The 17,580-nt window shown below is 37.1% G+C and overlaps 1 protein-coding gene across 1 annotated transcript in view; it reads left to right on the top strand.

The window, feature by feature from the left end:
* The window catches only part of LOC137599637 (teneurin-3-like), a 221,358-nt gene that overhangs the window by 44,779 nt on the left and 158,999 nt on the right, over positions 1-17,580 (top strand). The window lies entirely within an intron of this gene.

Genomic DNA, 17,580 nt, shown 5'->3' on the forward strand with positions numbered 1-17,580 from the left:
CTGACAGTGGGAGGTGTCAGCTCAACTCCGGAGGACTGCCGAGGCGCCCTTGAGCAAGGCAGCTGCCCGCCACTTTCCCTCCCTCTGCATGCGTACAAGCCTTGTGTGTGTGAGTGTGTGTTCAGGGCCTGTTCACACTAATATATGCACGTATGAATTACTAAGACTAGAGTGTGCCACTAATTTCCCTTTTGGGATTAATTGAGTTTTTGTTTTGTTTTTTAATTAAAAACTAAAACAAAATATTCAATTGTTTGTTTATCACCTGCGATATATTGTTTTTGAACTGATATCATTGCAGAAACATGCAACATTGCAACATGAAATGCGTGAATGGTATGGCCACAAAAGACCGATGCTGTGCTATTTGTATTTAGAGTTTTGAAAATGTGACTGCTGTTTGGACAAAAGCTTGTTAGCGACTGAAAAAAACTGTAATAGCAGTGGCAGGCCGTGGCGTTTGAGGACTGAGATGTTTGTAACTTCTCTCAAATAGGACAAAAACCATCGCTTCTGAAGAGGTTTTAGCCCTACTTTTAGGGTCACTGGCACAGAAGAAACCCACAGCCACACCTTTTATAGACGTCACACAACTACGTCACAGAAAAAAACCGACTGAAATGACCATCATTTATGACATCACAGCTAGAGAAACAAATACAGAAATACCCTAACACACTGCTAGATGTTACATCACTGCTATAGTGTACAAAACAGGCTATTTTCCAGCAGTGACAGTGTTAAAATGAAACAAGTCTCTTATTAAATAAAATAAATAAAATGCTTGTACTCACCAAAACAACTGTTCAAACGGCTCATTTAACCACAAAATCAGTTTCTTTCCTCAAGAACACTTGGATGACTTGGTTGCACAGTTTATCTATGTGTTATAATTCCAGCAACAACTCCTTTTCTATTGACATGGAGGCCAATGCTGAAAGTACGTCTGTCCAGTCTCTCTTACCTCACAAAAGCTAGCTTCCCTTCAAATGTTTGTTTTAAAAATGAGTTTGCAAGTAAGTACGCAACCAAATCATCGTGTTGACCTCCTCCAGCCATTGTGGGAGCAAAAAGCAAGTAGATTTTCCAGGTTCAAAACATGTGCAGACTTCTAAAACTCTAGGCTCCAAGTGTATCCCCACTCTTGTGATCTGCATAGCGCCACTATGCAGATCCTGTGACTGAGTATCCAGTCACAGGAAACTTACATGTCATGTGAACATGAAACATGCTAACAAGACTTAGAAGGCCAACTCATGATCTGATTGGCTATCACATCTGTCTATTAACTATATGTGCCAATTTTCTCACAGTGCAGGTAAACCTGCATTCAAGATTCTGAAGGGCCGTGACACGTTTCATTCAACTTGTCAGCACAAGCTAGCTGAATTCTGATTGGATAAAAAGTCTCTAACCTAAAAATAGAACACTGACCCAGTGTTAGCCCATGTCATATTATATCCCAGTGTGTGTGTCTGTGTGTGTATACTGTATATACAGTATATATATATATACGGTATATATATATATATATATATATATATATATATATATATATATATATATATATGGTATATATATATACGGTGTGTGTGTGTGTGTGTGTGTGTGTGTGTGTGTGTGTGTGTGTGTGTGTGTGTGTGTGTGTGTGTATATATATATATATATATATATATATATATATTTATAAGGAAATGCATTAAAATATAATTAACTTTTATCATAAATATTATAATTTCTGGTTATGTTAGGCCAGCAGAGAGGGCTTTTCTGGCCCTAACAGCCCACCACCGACAGTGACAATGTTTGCTTGCTGAGTGAAATTTTTCCCCAGTGTTGAGGATGAATGACCTTATTTTGAAACACTTATGGTGTATTTTGTTGCTGTAATTGAGTTATGAAGGTGGGATGAACTGTTTTGCTGAGACGCATGTTGCTCAAACAGACTCAGTGAATCTTCAGTATCGAGACAATGCTGGTTGGTAAATAATAAAAAAAAACTTCAAGCATTTTTTTCAAATTAGGAAAAACCTTTATCTAATACATTTTCTTACATAAACAAGCAATGATATCCATTGTAAATCAAGAAATAACAATTCTATGAGTGCCTCACCCTCAATCCCTCTTTTTCTCTTTTTCTCACACACACACACACACACACACACACACACACACACACACACACACACACACACACACACATACACAACACAGCCTTCCCAAAAGTGTCTGGAAGCTAGTGATAGTCTGGCTGACCTCAGCATATGGGTGCTTTTACTGAGAAACTTCACATACCCATGTATGCACACACAATCACACAATTTAACACACAGTCTTGATTCTCCTTATTTTCATCTCTCTGAGTCACATATGAACTCACACTTTCCCACAACGGCTTGTCCGTCCTTGGCAGCTATTTCTAGTGTCATGTGGCTTCTACAAAATCTGATTATGACACTAAAAATGGCTGTTTAGCTGAATATACGTGTGTGTGTGTGTGTGTGTGTGTGTGTGTGTGTGTGTGTGTGTGTGTGTGTGTGTGTGTGTGTGTGTGTGTGTGTGTGTGTGTGTGTGTGTGTGTGTGTGTGTGTGTGTGTGTGTGTGTGTGTGTGTGTGTGTGTGTGTGTGTGCAGGCCTGTTGAGTGGGTAGGCCAGTCTGTCTGTCTCTCAGACCAGCCAGCTTAAAACTAAAAGTATTGTCCTCGTCTTTCAGTCATTTCTTTAAGCACCATTTACTTTTTAAATAATGCTGCTGAAGAACTGAGCTGGCAGACTTGAAGAATCACAGGTGGATTATGAAAAAAGAGGGTTTTATTTGCTAAACCCCGATCTTTTAGGTACAGTCTGGGCTTGTGTTTGACTGGTTGTGGGGATGGGTGCTCCAGTCTGACAACATGTCCCTCCAACAAGCTTAAGCAGTTTTGGCGAAATACCTAGAAAAAAAAGTGCTTGTGCCTAACAAGACCAGACTGCACTAGGTGTATAGGCTTGATATGATATAATCCTACTAAATCTGTGTGACTATAGTTTTGTTCATGTCAAAAAACAATAACAAAGTGGGATTTTTAATTTTTGTATCAGCATTCATCATTTGTTCCTTGTATGTGTGACAAGATGGATCTTTTATTGCCTGCAAAGCTGAATAGCTGGCTCTCCCATAGAAGATAACTCAGTAGTTTATCTCCTTCTAAAGGACACTCATTTGAACAATGAAAACATTTTGGATAAAGAAGACATATGTTTCAAGAGTGGACTGAATGATGCCATCTTTGTCAAACTGGAGCAACCTTTATTAAAAGAAGTTGAGTTGTATTCCACCATCTATCATTCACATACAATACAGTCTTAGCATCTCTATCCAAATATTTTCATGAACAGGCAAGAAATACTGATAATAATGCTACTGACCCACACGATGCCCCACAGGGCAATTTAACCAAGAATAATCATCTTTAAACTCTAAAGAGAAGTCCAGTTTCTTCAGATTCAACATTCAATGTCTAGAAGGAAACTAAATCAGAGCATACTGTATATCTGACAAGGCCAATAAAAATAATAACAAAAATAAATCATGTTTGTATCACACCAAAATACCAGCATAGTGCATTTACAGTAATTTACTGTGGGATAAATAAAGGCATGAATGACCTTTCCTGAATTTGCTGAGAAGATGAATGACCTGATTATGTGAAGCAGGGCTGCACTACTTTAGTTAATACTTTAGAGAGTCAAAGGACAATTCAGAGTCAAAAATAAGTCCTGGGTTGTGATTATCTTCCCTGACATACTGTATGAAGTCCCCAGCCTACCAGAGATTAATAATGCTGTTAGTCCTGCTGCTATTGCTATGCTCAACAAAAATATAAAGGAAAGGCTTTTGTGGAGGTAAAAGATCTAAGTCTTTATGCACAAAATATTTACAAATTTTATTCACAAATGCATTTTAATCTGTGCTCGTGACCATTTACTCTTTATTGAGATAATCTATCCACCTGATAGTTGAAGCATATCAAGAATCTGTCCAGGTGTGCTTTTGAATGTCACAATAAAAGGCCATTGTAAAATATGCACATTTATCACACAACAAAATGTCGTATTTGTCCTCATTACGTGAAGTTGATATTTCAGTGACCAATGCATTTTTTTTTTAAATCGTACGTTGTAGAGTTGTTTATGTTGAGCATCTTAAGGCGCACCCCTGCAATAAACATGGCAAACAGTTCTCTCCTTGATGAGCCACAACTGTAACCAGGATCATGGGCATTGAAGAAAGGCGGGAACATAACCCCCTGTACAACTAGCAACATCTGCAGCATCATGCCTTGTGATAAAACTGCATTTTAAAGTAACCTTTATTGTGACATTCCAATACACAGTTGTACAATAATCCTGTTGTTCAATTAGCAGCTTGATGGATTGATGGCTGGGGAGAGTTAAAATACAGTAGTGGGTTGTGTATCACAGCATCAAATCATTGTTGTGTTCAGAAGTGAAACCAAGTTCCCAGAATTTCAGAATGTCTCACTCAATCAATCAATCTTGCATTTCTATCCAGTCACTACAAATGGTTTGCCATTTGGTTTGTTTTGTCCAATCATCATAGTTTGATGTGAGATTCACCAATCATAGCGGTCTTACACACTTGAGACTTTTGTCAGTCTCATGTCATTGTTTCTAGTAGTGAGGATGTGCACATGAATCACATTTTACAACAGAAGTGTGATTTTCATGTGTTCCACGTGAAAGCAGTTTTACTTTGTTTTGCAGCATATTACTTTGTAATTGTACAGAAAGTACGGTTTTGAAATTAAAAACAATTTTATACCATAAAACACACCTAAAGAATAGTTGGTTATTAATTTATTTAATGACTGATTAATGTCATTGTAGTATAAATAAAATTATTGCATCTTGAGTAGTTGTTTGCACAATGGGATTTCAAGTCTGAAATAAAATTTATAAGCATTGCAGTGTGAAAGCATTATTCAAATTGCCAAGAGGTTATATATTAAATCAAAGATTGTGTGTGTGTGTGTGTGTGTGTGTGTGTGTGTGTGTGTGTGTGTGTGTGTGTGTGTGTGTGTGTGTGTGTGTGTGTGTGTGTGTGTGTGTGTGTGTGTGTGTGTGTGTGTGTGTCTGTGTGTCTGTGTGTGTGTGTGCACGTGCATGTGTGTGTGCATGGGTGCCTGTGTGTGTGTGCTGAAAATGTTACAACACACATTGCAACTTTTAAGAAGAGCTGTCATGAAATCCAAACAAAAGTCCTTGTGTACAGTGGTACTGTGTTTGTGTGGGCATGGAAAAAGAAGATGTTTGTATTCAAGAAAGAAATGAATTGCCTTGAGAGTTTTGCAAAATATTAGATGGAAACAAAATTTTAGAGCTGGACCTAAATGACTTAAAGCAAAGAAGATGCTCGTATTAATGAGTGGTGAATAATGGCTAAAATATGTGGACTGATCATCTGAAATACAGCTTTTAAAAATCAAGTTGAAATGCAGTCTGAAGGGCAAGTGGAAAAGTGCTTTCAAAATAGATTTAACTGAAGTTAGTTAATGTTGAGGGTGACCAGGAAATGAAATCATGCTCTCTGGGTTCTATTTTAAGATGCTGCAGAATCTCTGCAATTTTAAATAAAAAGGTATTTAAAATTATTCATGTCTCTCAAGGTTGGATTCAAGTGGGTGACTAGGCAGTGGACCAGTTTATGGTGTTAAAAACGATTCTGGGATCGTTACCCCCTGGGTATTTGATCTACAAAAGCTATGTTTCTTGTTCTTTGATGTTATACTAAAAGGACAGAGATGCTGTCTATCTAAAACCATTAAACAGCTAATACCATTAAACACCTTAAGAAAGCCACTTATTGGTAATGCTGATTGGGAACATAAAGATTGGAGCAGTAGAAAAAGATCACATGTTCTGATGAGTCCAGATATGACCTCAGCCACCTGAATATACTGAAGCCACCTGAATATACTGAAGGTTTTTACATCAATATTTTTTTCTTTACCAATGAGATTGGAAGTGAAATGATTCATAGGGCTCAAATTGTGAAAGACTGGTCCAGAGACCATTAGACACCGTTTTCACTATTTCAATTCAAAACCATTGAGAAATATTGGGATTTGCTGGATAAGACTTGTCTTAATGGTGGCACGACACTCCCACCATTAAGACAACATCTAAAGGTAAATGTAACTCTGGACAGGAATAAATGTAACATTGTATACATGCCGCAACAAATGTGTAGAAGCCGAGACATCATACCTTAGACTACTGTATGTTCTGCTGCTGTAAAACAAAAATTTAAAACTTGTGTTTGCTGACTCAAGTTTATTTAGGTGATACAAATCTGAGGAAACCCATTAACAGTAACAAAGCTCAGGGACTGGTATTAAAGATCATTTCCCTGGGTAGTTATGGACTGTAATTTTCATTTCACATATTTAAACAAAGTAATTACAGTCATAAACAGTGATCAACGTACTCTGTACTCCCATCCATTTTTACTACGGGAAGATAAAAACCTTAATTTTTCCGTCTTTAAAAGTTCCATGTTGACAAGGAAGCAAAAACCAGGGATGTCAATTTCTGGATGGTTAAACAAAAATAAAGTCACCACTCTGTGTTGAGTTTTATAGAAAGCATTAATTCATCTGCCCACTAAAGACAACCAACAGAACTTGTCATTTATCAGACAATAGAAACCAGTCAACAAGTGAATTAAAAGCAGACAACCCTGTTGTCTTTCTGATTCTCATGGTGTATTAACATATACTGTACTATTAATTCAGATAAATTACATTTTTACAAAATCTTGCATGTACAGATTTCCTTACCTGCAGTATGACTATATAAGCCTGCATGCAGATGTGTGTGTCAGAGATTTAGCAATGACATGTTAGAGATTTGAGCAAGTGAAGGAAGTGAAGGTTGCCATAGCAAGAGAAGGTTGCCATAGCACCGTGTGCATCTCTTTCTTCTTCCATCTCCATCAGTGTGATGAAGGGAGGGAAGCTTTTAACTAATCATATCATCTAGAAGAAGAGAGGGAACGTGTGTGAAAGGAAGGCGGAACATTTCTCATGAATGAGTCATCCACTCTGTCTACCCTTCTCTCTGTCTCCCTCTCTTGGCCTACTCTCTCCACCACTACCACCACCCCACCTCACACACACACCCACACACACCCCCCATCTCAGGTCTTATCTCCTTCATATTGCACACTCAAGATATTTATAATCCGCTTATACTTGTTCAGCCTTCTTCTGTATTGTAACTTAATATGGGCCATACCCTTCCATTTGTAATAGATATAAGGTAACACTGTTACTGCATTACCACCTGCTATTATGCCTTTCTGTCTATTTTTCTTACTCTTACTCTTACTCTTACACACACACACACACACACACACACACACACACACACACACACACACACACACACACACACACACACACACACACACACACACACACACACACACACACACACAAACACAGATGACAAATCAAAAGTGGAAAGTTCACAAACTATTTACCTCTATTAAGATCATTGTGTTTTCATTTTGTTTTCACAAGTCTTTTTTGTGGGTTGGTTTCTTTGTAGGTCTTTATAACACAAAATCTACCAGATGAATTTCAACAGAACTTGGCAGAAGGATGGGGTTCATACCAGGGAATAACCTCAGTCTAAATCTCAATAAAAGGGGTTAGCCAGGATTGACTATTACCTCCTTTGATTGTTGTCTTTGACAATTTCCATCATTACTCACTGAATTATCATTACATTACAAAATCGATTTCCTACAGCCGATACATTGGTTTAAAAACTTTAAACTAAAATATATCTTTATTTTCATCATATATTCAGGTACAACAAATTTCTTCCAGAGCAGACAAGTATCGAGTATCAAATACTTGATCCTCTTCCTCCTCCTTTTCTAAATAAAAGGAGTTTTACCTCAATTCTGTTCTCTTTCAAACTGGTTTCATCAAGTTTGACACCCCCAGCATGACACAACTATTTTCTATTAAAAAATAGTAAAAGATTACGTAAAGGTTATCCCCAAAGTTAAATCATTAAATTTGCAATTATCAATTCAGTTTTTTAAAAATGTAAAGCAAGATATTACCTTTGTCACGATTCATTTGTCTCTCTGCTGAAGATTTTAAAGTGGTGGAAGTAACAGTTAGAAAGGCACTCAGTAGGCCGGTTAACTCCCTCAAGGTCCATCAATCCCTTTAATTCAATCAAACCTTTATCAAACTCATCGCCCTGTGGCCACAGTTTAGCAATAATAGATTTGTAACAACTAAATATGAAAATCTGTTGGATTTGATTTTTTCTATTTATTCCCTGACAAAACAAAATAAATCTTATTTTTACAAGCCACCAGCATTACATTAGAAAAACAGCACAGCAGGATTTACCTTCAATATTAATGTCGTTCTATAACCAACAACCTGTCATATATGTTGTTAACTGTAATTTAAAGATAAATTACCCCCGGCTCACAATAACATTAGCTTGGATACTTGTACGGAGCCTCAAAATAAAAAGTTAGATCCCAGAGACTGTGTTACGGTTGTAAAAGGAACCAGCACGAGAGTCCAAAAAACAAAAATCCAAATCCTTCAATCAGTCCAAATTCAAAAGCCAGAAAAAACTCGGAGCTTACAATACCAGTGGGATATCTAAAAATCATTAGCGAACAGGCAAGAGTCAAAACCGAAAGAAGAACAGACAAGGCAAGGCTAAACTCGCGGTCGTACAGAAGGTGGTCAGGTAAAACCGTAAACAATTGGCATACACGATACTCTGCTTCTAAAGATTACTGAAAACGTTGTGACAGCACTGAACAGAAAAGAAGCCCCTTAAATAGGCCAGGGTGCTAAAATGGCCTCAGGAGACACAAATGACAAACTAATTAACTATGGGGAGAACTAAACACAGATTGGCGAAACTCCAAACGAACCATCAGGGAAAACAAACCAGGTGCAACAAATCACTAAATGTGGCAGAAACAGACAAGTATAAGAACTGAACCCATAAAATAAAATACAAAAGCAAGATGGACACACACCATCACAGACTGTAGGTCATACAGCAGCAAAACCAATCAGCCTCTATCATTAATATCTACTCCCTTCAATTAATCTTTGATTGAATTTAATTTTGCCCCTGATAGTGTGACCACAAAATTATTAATCTAAAACCATGGGAATGGAATATACCATGAAAAATACTGCTGAAAATACTGTACTACTTTCTTTTTAATGCTAGTGTTTATTCTCAGATTGTATGGCGATACAATCTACTGTTTTTTCGAACCTTGCTTCTCTCCTTGTGTTTCTGTCTCATGCTTTCTATTCGCATGAGCCTAATCATTGTATTTTAACTGCCATGCAGTTTACTGAATAATGGATTACCCTCACAAAGCTAAACCTGTTACGTCTGTGTGTGCATGGTTGTCTATAGTCTTGCATTGATGCTCACACCAAAGCCAGAGAGACTGTGACCATCGGCCCACACCCCCACCCCACACTACTGAAACACCACCAAGGTTTTGTGAATGTAAGACCTATTTACAAAATTAGCAATATAAAAATTATTCTATTACGTATTCTACTATTCCAATGTATTAATTAAATAGTTAACATGATGTTAATAAGAGGTTTTCACATAGTTCAGCTTTGTGAAATCAGATAAATTATGCTAAAGAGCACTTCTTTTATTTAGATCGGTGCAAAGTCTCATTCATCAATCATGAAGGTTGAAACTGTATAGTGACTGTTCTTTTGATTGGTTTGTACTTTAATTATCCCTTGGTCACAACACCTGAACATACTAAGACACCATCACATGTTCCAGCATGCTGTGCATCCCATTCAAACAGATGTCTCAATCCTTCATTACATTCAAACAAAATGTCAGAACAAAATAAAGACTTATCAGCCCCTCACTGAAAACATTGTCAGAATGAGGTAGTTTATTCCTCTACTATCACTTTCTCTTTCCCGTGAAATGTCTTTTTTAAACACACTCAGAGCCAACTCGTCTCACGTTTGTAACATAATCGAAATCATGATGAGCTAAACAGCAGGTTACCAGGTTTTTATCATAAATGGTTGTGTCCGCTCACATGCGATCTTAGGAACCACTGTTATTTAGAATGGGCTGCACAGGAGTTGACAGAGTAATGTGTACACACACACACACACACACACACACACACACACACACAGACAAACATTTGTAAGATGCTTTCTCTTGCTCACACAGCTACAGGGCACACTGGTCAAGATGATTACTGTTATTTTGTAGTCCGACCAAGAGGTTGACTGTCCAAATACATTGTGGCACACACACAAACACACACACAGACACACACACAAACACGTACACACAATATCCCACTACCACCACCAAAGTGAGAGGGACTTACTCTGTGTTATCTCACCATCGACTGAAATCCCCTCAAACTGAATGGGGGATTAAAAGAATGGAGAAAGCTTTCTTTTCTTTTTTCCCCCCTTCTACCAGTTTGAAATCCTTGCCTCATTGCTTTTTTTCCTCTGTAATTCACCAGTTAGCTTGTTTAAGCCACTTTCAGTTTCTGTCTCCATCTTACCCCCACCACCCACACCCACCACCCACTTCTCTTTCATTTTCATGTCTCTCTGGCCCGTTCTCTCTCTCTAAGGTTGTGAACCAGCCCAGTAGGGGTCCCATACAATGAAATGAAAGAGCTTAAGGACCCATATCACACATAGGGTGTTTAAATGTCAGGAACAGCTGAACGCACACACACACACACACACACACACACACACACACACACACACACACACACGTCCCCTGTCTCTATCGATCACACATATACCATATGCACTGTGAGAGCCAATACTGTATACTATGTGTGTCAGTGGGGGGCTCCAGCAAATACTTTGGTGTTAGCCTCAAAGTTGGAAGAATGGACCGGTGTAAAAAAAAGAAAGAGAAACTGTCTTGTCCAAGCTTCTCTCTCCAGTTTTATTCTCCTACAGGGAGTTTGCATACAAATTTGGGGAAAGGAGATTTTCTATTTCTCACCGAAGTTAACATTCAATTCAGGGAAATATTCAAAAATGTGGCGCATGAAAATGTGATCCCTTTTCCTTGAAAGACTCTTTTTTTGTTGAGAGAGAGAGAGAGAGAGAGAGAGAGAGAGAGAGAGAGAGAGAGAGAGAGAGAGAGAGAGAGAGAGAGAGAGAGAGAGAGAGAGAGAGAGAGAGAGAGAGAGAGAGAGAGAGAGAGAGAGAGAGAGAGAGAGAGAGAGAGAGAGAGAGACAGGGAAGGCCTCTGAAGTTTAAATGCAAGAATATTCAATTTTGGCAGAGTTCAAGTCATTGGCCAATATACAAAGTCAAGGATCTGCGCGTGCGTGCTGTAAAATGATGCAAAAAACACTGACACACTTTTACGTCAGACCTGCTGTGACAAAAAAATATACAGTATATACCTACATGGAATTTACACAAGCATTCGACTTTGTTTAGTGATGTCTTGTTCATGTATGACACTGGCTTGTCTTCCGACAAGCTGACTTCTGCCCTTCTGAGTTATGTCTGTACCACCCAGACTCAATTAAAAGTAAATTAATCAGTGAGCAAATTTCTGACCCTGGAAGCACATCTGTGTGGGTCAGCATTTTGGAGTAAAGACAGGAAGTGAGAGAGAGAGTGAGACCATCTGTGTGTCTGCACTGTTCAAACTTGATTTGGACGACATTCTCTCTTACATCTATAATGAATACATCACTGGCAGGGAGAATACGTTCCAAACACCTAGTCAAATACTAAAAATAGAGCCTCTTTTACACAGACCCTGCTCAAACGAGATGAAACAATAGCATATTGTTGCCATCCACATTTAGATTTTAGACATTTAAATTTTTATTAAGTCCAACACTGTGCTGATGTTCCATCATTTTTTTTCATTGTACTGCCATTACCCAAAACTGAGAAAAGCAGGAAAACAAAAAATTGCTTCTCCAGCCACCTAGCACTTAACAGTACCTAGAGTGCAATATTGGGTATTGGTATTGAATTCCATGTTGAAAAGTGAACAGTACCCTCTGCTTGCCAATGTTTATATGCATTTGTCATATTCAGTTAAACATCAAGTTCTTGAATGCTTAAAATCAACAATGTGTACTACTACCATTGATCTGAGAAACAGCCATGTTCAAAGTAAGAAAAGAGGCCCCTGTGAATGGCATATGGTCTGTCCATTCAGACATTCATGGCCTTGCAGTTTGTCACAGGTTGGAAAACAAAGACAACTGTTGCAACACTGCCAGCTTTCACACTTGGCTAACTGCTGCATTAAGTTGATCATATAATATTTTACTGAAAGGGTTTTCAACCACAACTATTTTTTATTTTGCTGCTCATTTCCAGCAGTTATTCTTTATCGCAAACCTAAGTTGACTGACTTTAAGAAATCTACCATGCTTAATATTCATTACTCTTTTATTACATCAGAAGGGTTCAGATGTGCAGTCATCAACCATTTTTCTCACACTGGAAATCCAAACCAGCAGGATGTCATTTGCATTTAATGAGAATCACATCAGCAAAGTTTAACTACAGCTAGGTACTATCATGGTAATTACAATTTATCAATAAAACCATTTAAATTTAAATTATAGACCATTTTTGAATTTTTGTAGCATATTAATTCAGTAATATGTCAAGTCATGGCTTATTCAGTGGCTGACCTGACATTCAGTTATTGGACAACTTCCATTCATCAGGTACCGACTGAGAATATCAGGGTTTCAAGCAAATGGTAAACCTGGCCAGTGAAATACACATTTTTTATACATATGGAAGTATTTAAAGCATATATACATACATACATGCATGTACATATATTTATATACTGTATATACAAAACACACGTGCATTTATTCATTCATATGTACGTAACTGCGGTGGATAGATATATGGATACAGATACTTTAAAAAGTAAAGTAGCAGCATTAAAGATTAAGGATTACTCTACGTTTTACATCCTCGTCTCATTGCCAGTTGCTTCTATGCCAAAATCAATACTCAATTAACCTCCATGGGAGATAATGCTTATATCATTAGTTATGTTTGCAGTTTGTGATGATGATGATGATGATGATGATGATGATGATGATGATGATGATGATGATGACGACGATGATTTAATGACTATGATGCTTTGATTAATAAAATATATAGTCTGTATGTACAGCTGAATGCTCATTCATTCATCTTCCGAATCGCTTTATCCGCCGTAGGGGGTCGCGTGGAGCTGGAGCCTATCCCAGCTGTCTTAGGGCGTGAGGCGGAACAAACTCCGGGTGCGACGCCAGTGTGCTGAATGTGTCATGGCTAAATTTCTTCCTTGGTCAGAGGAACTTTTATCCCAGTTTAACTGAACTGATTACGTGTATTACAAGACACAAAACATATATTATGCCCTTCTGACCACATTGTGTCTCAATAGCATCAACACAGACCCTCAGGGTGGAACAAAGAAACACGAGACCTGCACTGAAAAATTTGGACGAGGCTAAAGGGAGATGGGGAGAGAGAGGGAGACCAAGGGAGTGAGACACAGACGTACACAAAGACAAATAAAAGCTGTCGTAATCAGTTTAAAAAATGAAATTAGAAATAATTATTATAACTACTTTAACAAAATTGTTGTTGTTGTTGTTAGTACTTGCAGTAGTAGAAGTAACAGCTGTAAAAGCAGTAGAAGTAGTAATATTGAATTGAATTATTGTTGTATTATATTACAGAGGTCATCATCCACAACAGTGACAGTAGGTCCAATCCCAATCCATGGGGACTGGCAGTACGAGAAAGCTCAAACACTCTGTGAAAAAAATCAAGTTAGTAACATGAATTTAGAAGACATGAATGCATAGAGAAGGAGAGGTGGAGAGAGGAGCCAAGGGCATCATGGGAAGTCCTTCAGTTATCTACACCTATGAGGGTGAAACTAGAGTTGAGCCTAAACCAGCCTTGACTCTACCTTTATCTCATAGGAAAGGAAATAAACTGAATAAAATAATTTTTAAAAAAGTCTCAAGCCTACTCTTAAATGTAATGTTTGCTAGTATTCACAGGTATTTTCTTTCCAAGCACTAACCAAGTTCTATCCTGCATCTAAAGCAGGACAAGATTCTATATATACAGTGTATATACAGTATATATATGTGTGTGTGTGTGTGTGTGTGTGTGTGTGTGTGTGTGTGTGTGTGTGTGTGTGTGTGTGTGTGTGTGTGTGTGTGTGTGTGATGCATACATTGGTATATCAATATACTGTATATTATATCAATATCAATATATATATATATATATCTATTTAAAAAAATGTCCCTCTCACCCTTGTGGGGTGGTATCTGTGTGTCATCCTCAAGCTCGGGTCCTCTACCAGAGGCCTGGGAGTCTGAGGGTTCTGTGTAGTATCTTAGCTGTTCCTAGGACTGTGCTCATCTGGACTGAGGCCTAGGATGTTGTTCCAAGAATCTGCTGGAGCCACTCTTCCAGTTTGGGGGTCACTGCCCCAAGTGCTCCTACTACCACGGGGACCACATTAACCTTGAATATATATACATACATGTATATATCAATATATCAATATATATATATAAATATATATATATCAATATATATATATCAATATATGTCTATATATATATATATATATATATACCAATGTATGCATATACGTTTTATATAATGCACAGTACAAAACACACAAGCATTTACAGATGTTTAGAAGAAAGCTGTCTGCCCATTCTGCTGCATAGATTCAAAATAATGAATGTACGGTGGTGTGCATAACTGATTTTTCATTATTGATTAACTTTTCTTTAAAGAGAGAAAAATAGGGCTTTCATTTCAACCAGACACACAACGTAACTTGATAATTATGAAACTCACACCATGGACTTGTTAAAAAATGGAAAAATTAACTCATGTATGATATTAAAACGTTAGTAGTGTCTCAAAGAATTTGACTGCAAGTCTCTCATCAGCAAACTCGTCCAGTTGTTAACCAACCGGTGCAAAGAAATGTCCTCTAAGATGTTCTAGACTTACATACTTTTTTATAATTAAATTGAAATCCTGTTTTGTTTAGAAATACCAATTTGTACCATTTTTGGAAGTTCAGTACTGAGAATAATTGAACGCTTACACCAAAATGGATCTCCTGAAACTGCAGCAGAAACCAGATTTTTTTTTCCCTTCAGTGCCAAAGAAACAGTGAAGTCACAGCATGGCATCTCCATTAAAAGCACATGTTCATGTAATCCACTGTAAAGCATGAACTAAGTGTTAGTTCCATTCAACTCTAAGAAAAGGCTCAAGTATATCACACACACAAACTTTCTGCTTCCATAGTAAGCACATACCTCATCTTCCTTGGGGTCTGCATGGAGGTTATAAAGTACAATAGTGCTGGTGCAGACGCACACAATGTAGACCTGCAGTCGATTTTACATCTGTCATGTTGATGCAATATTTGGATGCACAAGCTGGTACAGCGCTCTGAAATGGAATAAACCTCCCTTTGTGTTTCTGGTTGGGTTGTTTGTTTCATTTAGACAATATCATATAACAGTTGCCAAACATAATGTCTGCCCTCATGTGCTCCAGACATGTTTCATATTTGTACTCACCCTTCTAATGATGTGATAGTCATGACATTTGGAGAAAGACATTAAATGACAGTGCTTGCAGAGTGTGTGAGGTGGTGCTGATCAACCAACCCAATTACCTTAAGAATCATGAGCTGTCTGCCCAGTGACAAGCTTGGGCGGAGTAAGTCAGTAAGAAGTATTTCTATTAATTTATTATACAATTTCTTTTTTGTATGTGTCTTACTTTTGGAAGAACAGATTTTTTTTCAAAATTCAGCATACTGAAGATCTGAACTATGATCAAGTTATTGTATTTCTAAAAGGAATTTGGGCTAGATAAATGACTGGTAAAATACATACATCACAACAATCTAATAAACTTTGATACACTTTAATGTAGACATTTAAAAATAAGAACAAATAGTAAATTTATGGGGTTTTTTTACATTTGTGTGTGTACACCCTCACTTTAAACCACTGGTGCGTAATTCACTAGTCAAAAACAGGTCCACCTCATGTCCATGTTGTGTGTCTTCATACACGCATGTGCCATATAACATGGTGAAAGGCTGCACATGTGTGTGGTAGTGGAAAAACATTATTAGAAACTGTGTGTGTGTGTGTGTGTGTGTGTGTGTGTGTGTGTGTGTGTGTGTGTGTGTGTGTGTGTGTGTGTGTGTGTGTGTGTGTGTGTGTGTGTGTGTGTGTGCGTGCATGTGTGATCGTCCGTGTGTGTGTAGTCTTTGTTACAGTTTTACATTTTGTGAATATCTATTTTTATAAATACTTCATTGGATATATTTTTTTTTTTTACATTCACTGATTCGTAAAATGTATTCATTTTGTTATCTAGGGGGATTGAGACAAAAAACATTTTCAGTGCATGAAAAAGTACCTGGATTCAGTTCTAATGTGTCTGGTGTTGTTCTGGTTGTATTGACAGGCACCCATAGTGTATCTACATATTTGATTGGATTGAATTTATCTGGTTCATCACCAGATTCTAGTTGATTCACCGTGTCTCTGTGAAAGGATAGTAACAGCGTGTATGTGTGTGTGTGTGTGTGTGTGTGTGTGTGTGTGTATGTGTGTGTGTCCTACTTATATACAGTGTATATATATATATATATATATATATATATATATATATATATATATATATATATATATATATATATATACACACACACACACACATACGGTATATATACACTATATATATATATATGTGTGTGTGTGTGTGTGTGTGTGTGTGTGTGTGTGTGTAAGAAATTAAACAATATACTTATCTACCCACACACACAAACACACACACACACACACACACATACATTATACATAGAAATGAATACTTATGCAAATAAATTAGCATTTAGAATATGTCTATTGAAATTATTTTAGGGCAGTTGTTTAATGTATTTAATGACGTTTTCCTGTCCTGAACAAAAAAAAACTTTAAAATTATTTCCAGCGGATAAAATCATCAGTAAGACAATAAAATACACTAAAAATAACAAAATAAATGATGTTATGGTATTTTTATTTTCTTCATATTTACGCAATTGCAGGGATACAACAGCAAGCACTGCCGACTCAATATACACACACATACACACCCAAATCACACTACACAAAACACATCATATTTCACCATATTAGATTAATAATATTAATCTAAACATACATACTTAAACTGCTGTATTATGTTATTATTGCACATATTTTCCTATTGATTTTGAATATTAATTAGTTCATTTATTCTTTTATTCATTTATTCAATAATGTCTTTACACATTTCCAGTGGTGGGGAGATTGTGATATGAAATAAATTGTGAAATATAAAGCTATGTTCCCTAAAATAATGCAACAGAAACGCATTACATTCTGAGAGTATTTACAAG

The sequence above is a fragment of the Antennarius striatus genome, chromosome 8 (genome assembly GCF_040054535.1).
Source record: "Antennarius striatus isolate MH-2024 chromosome 8, ASM4005453v1, whole genome shotgun sequence".
In the NCBI taxonomy this organism is placed as follows: domain Eukaryota; kingdom Metazoa; phylum Chordata; class Actinopteri; order Lophiiformes; family Antennariidae; genus Antennarius; species Antennarius striatus.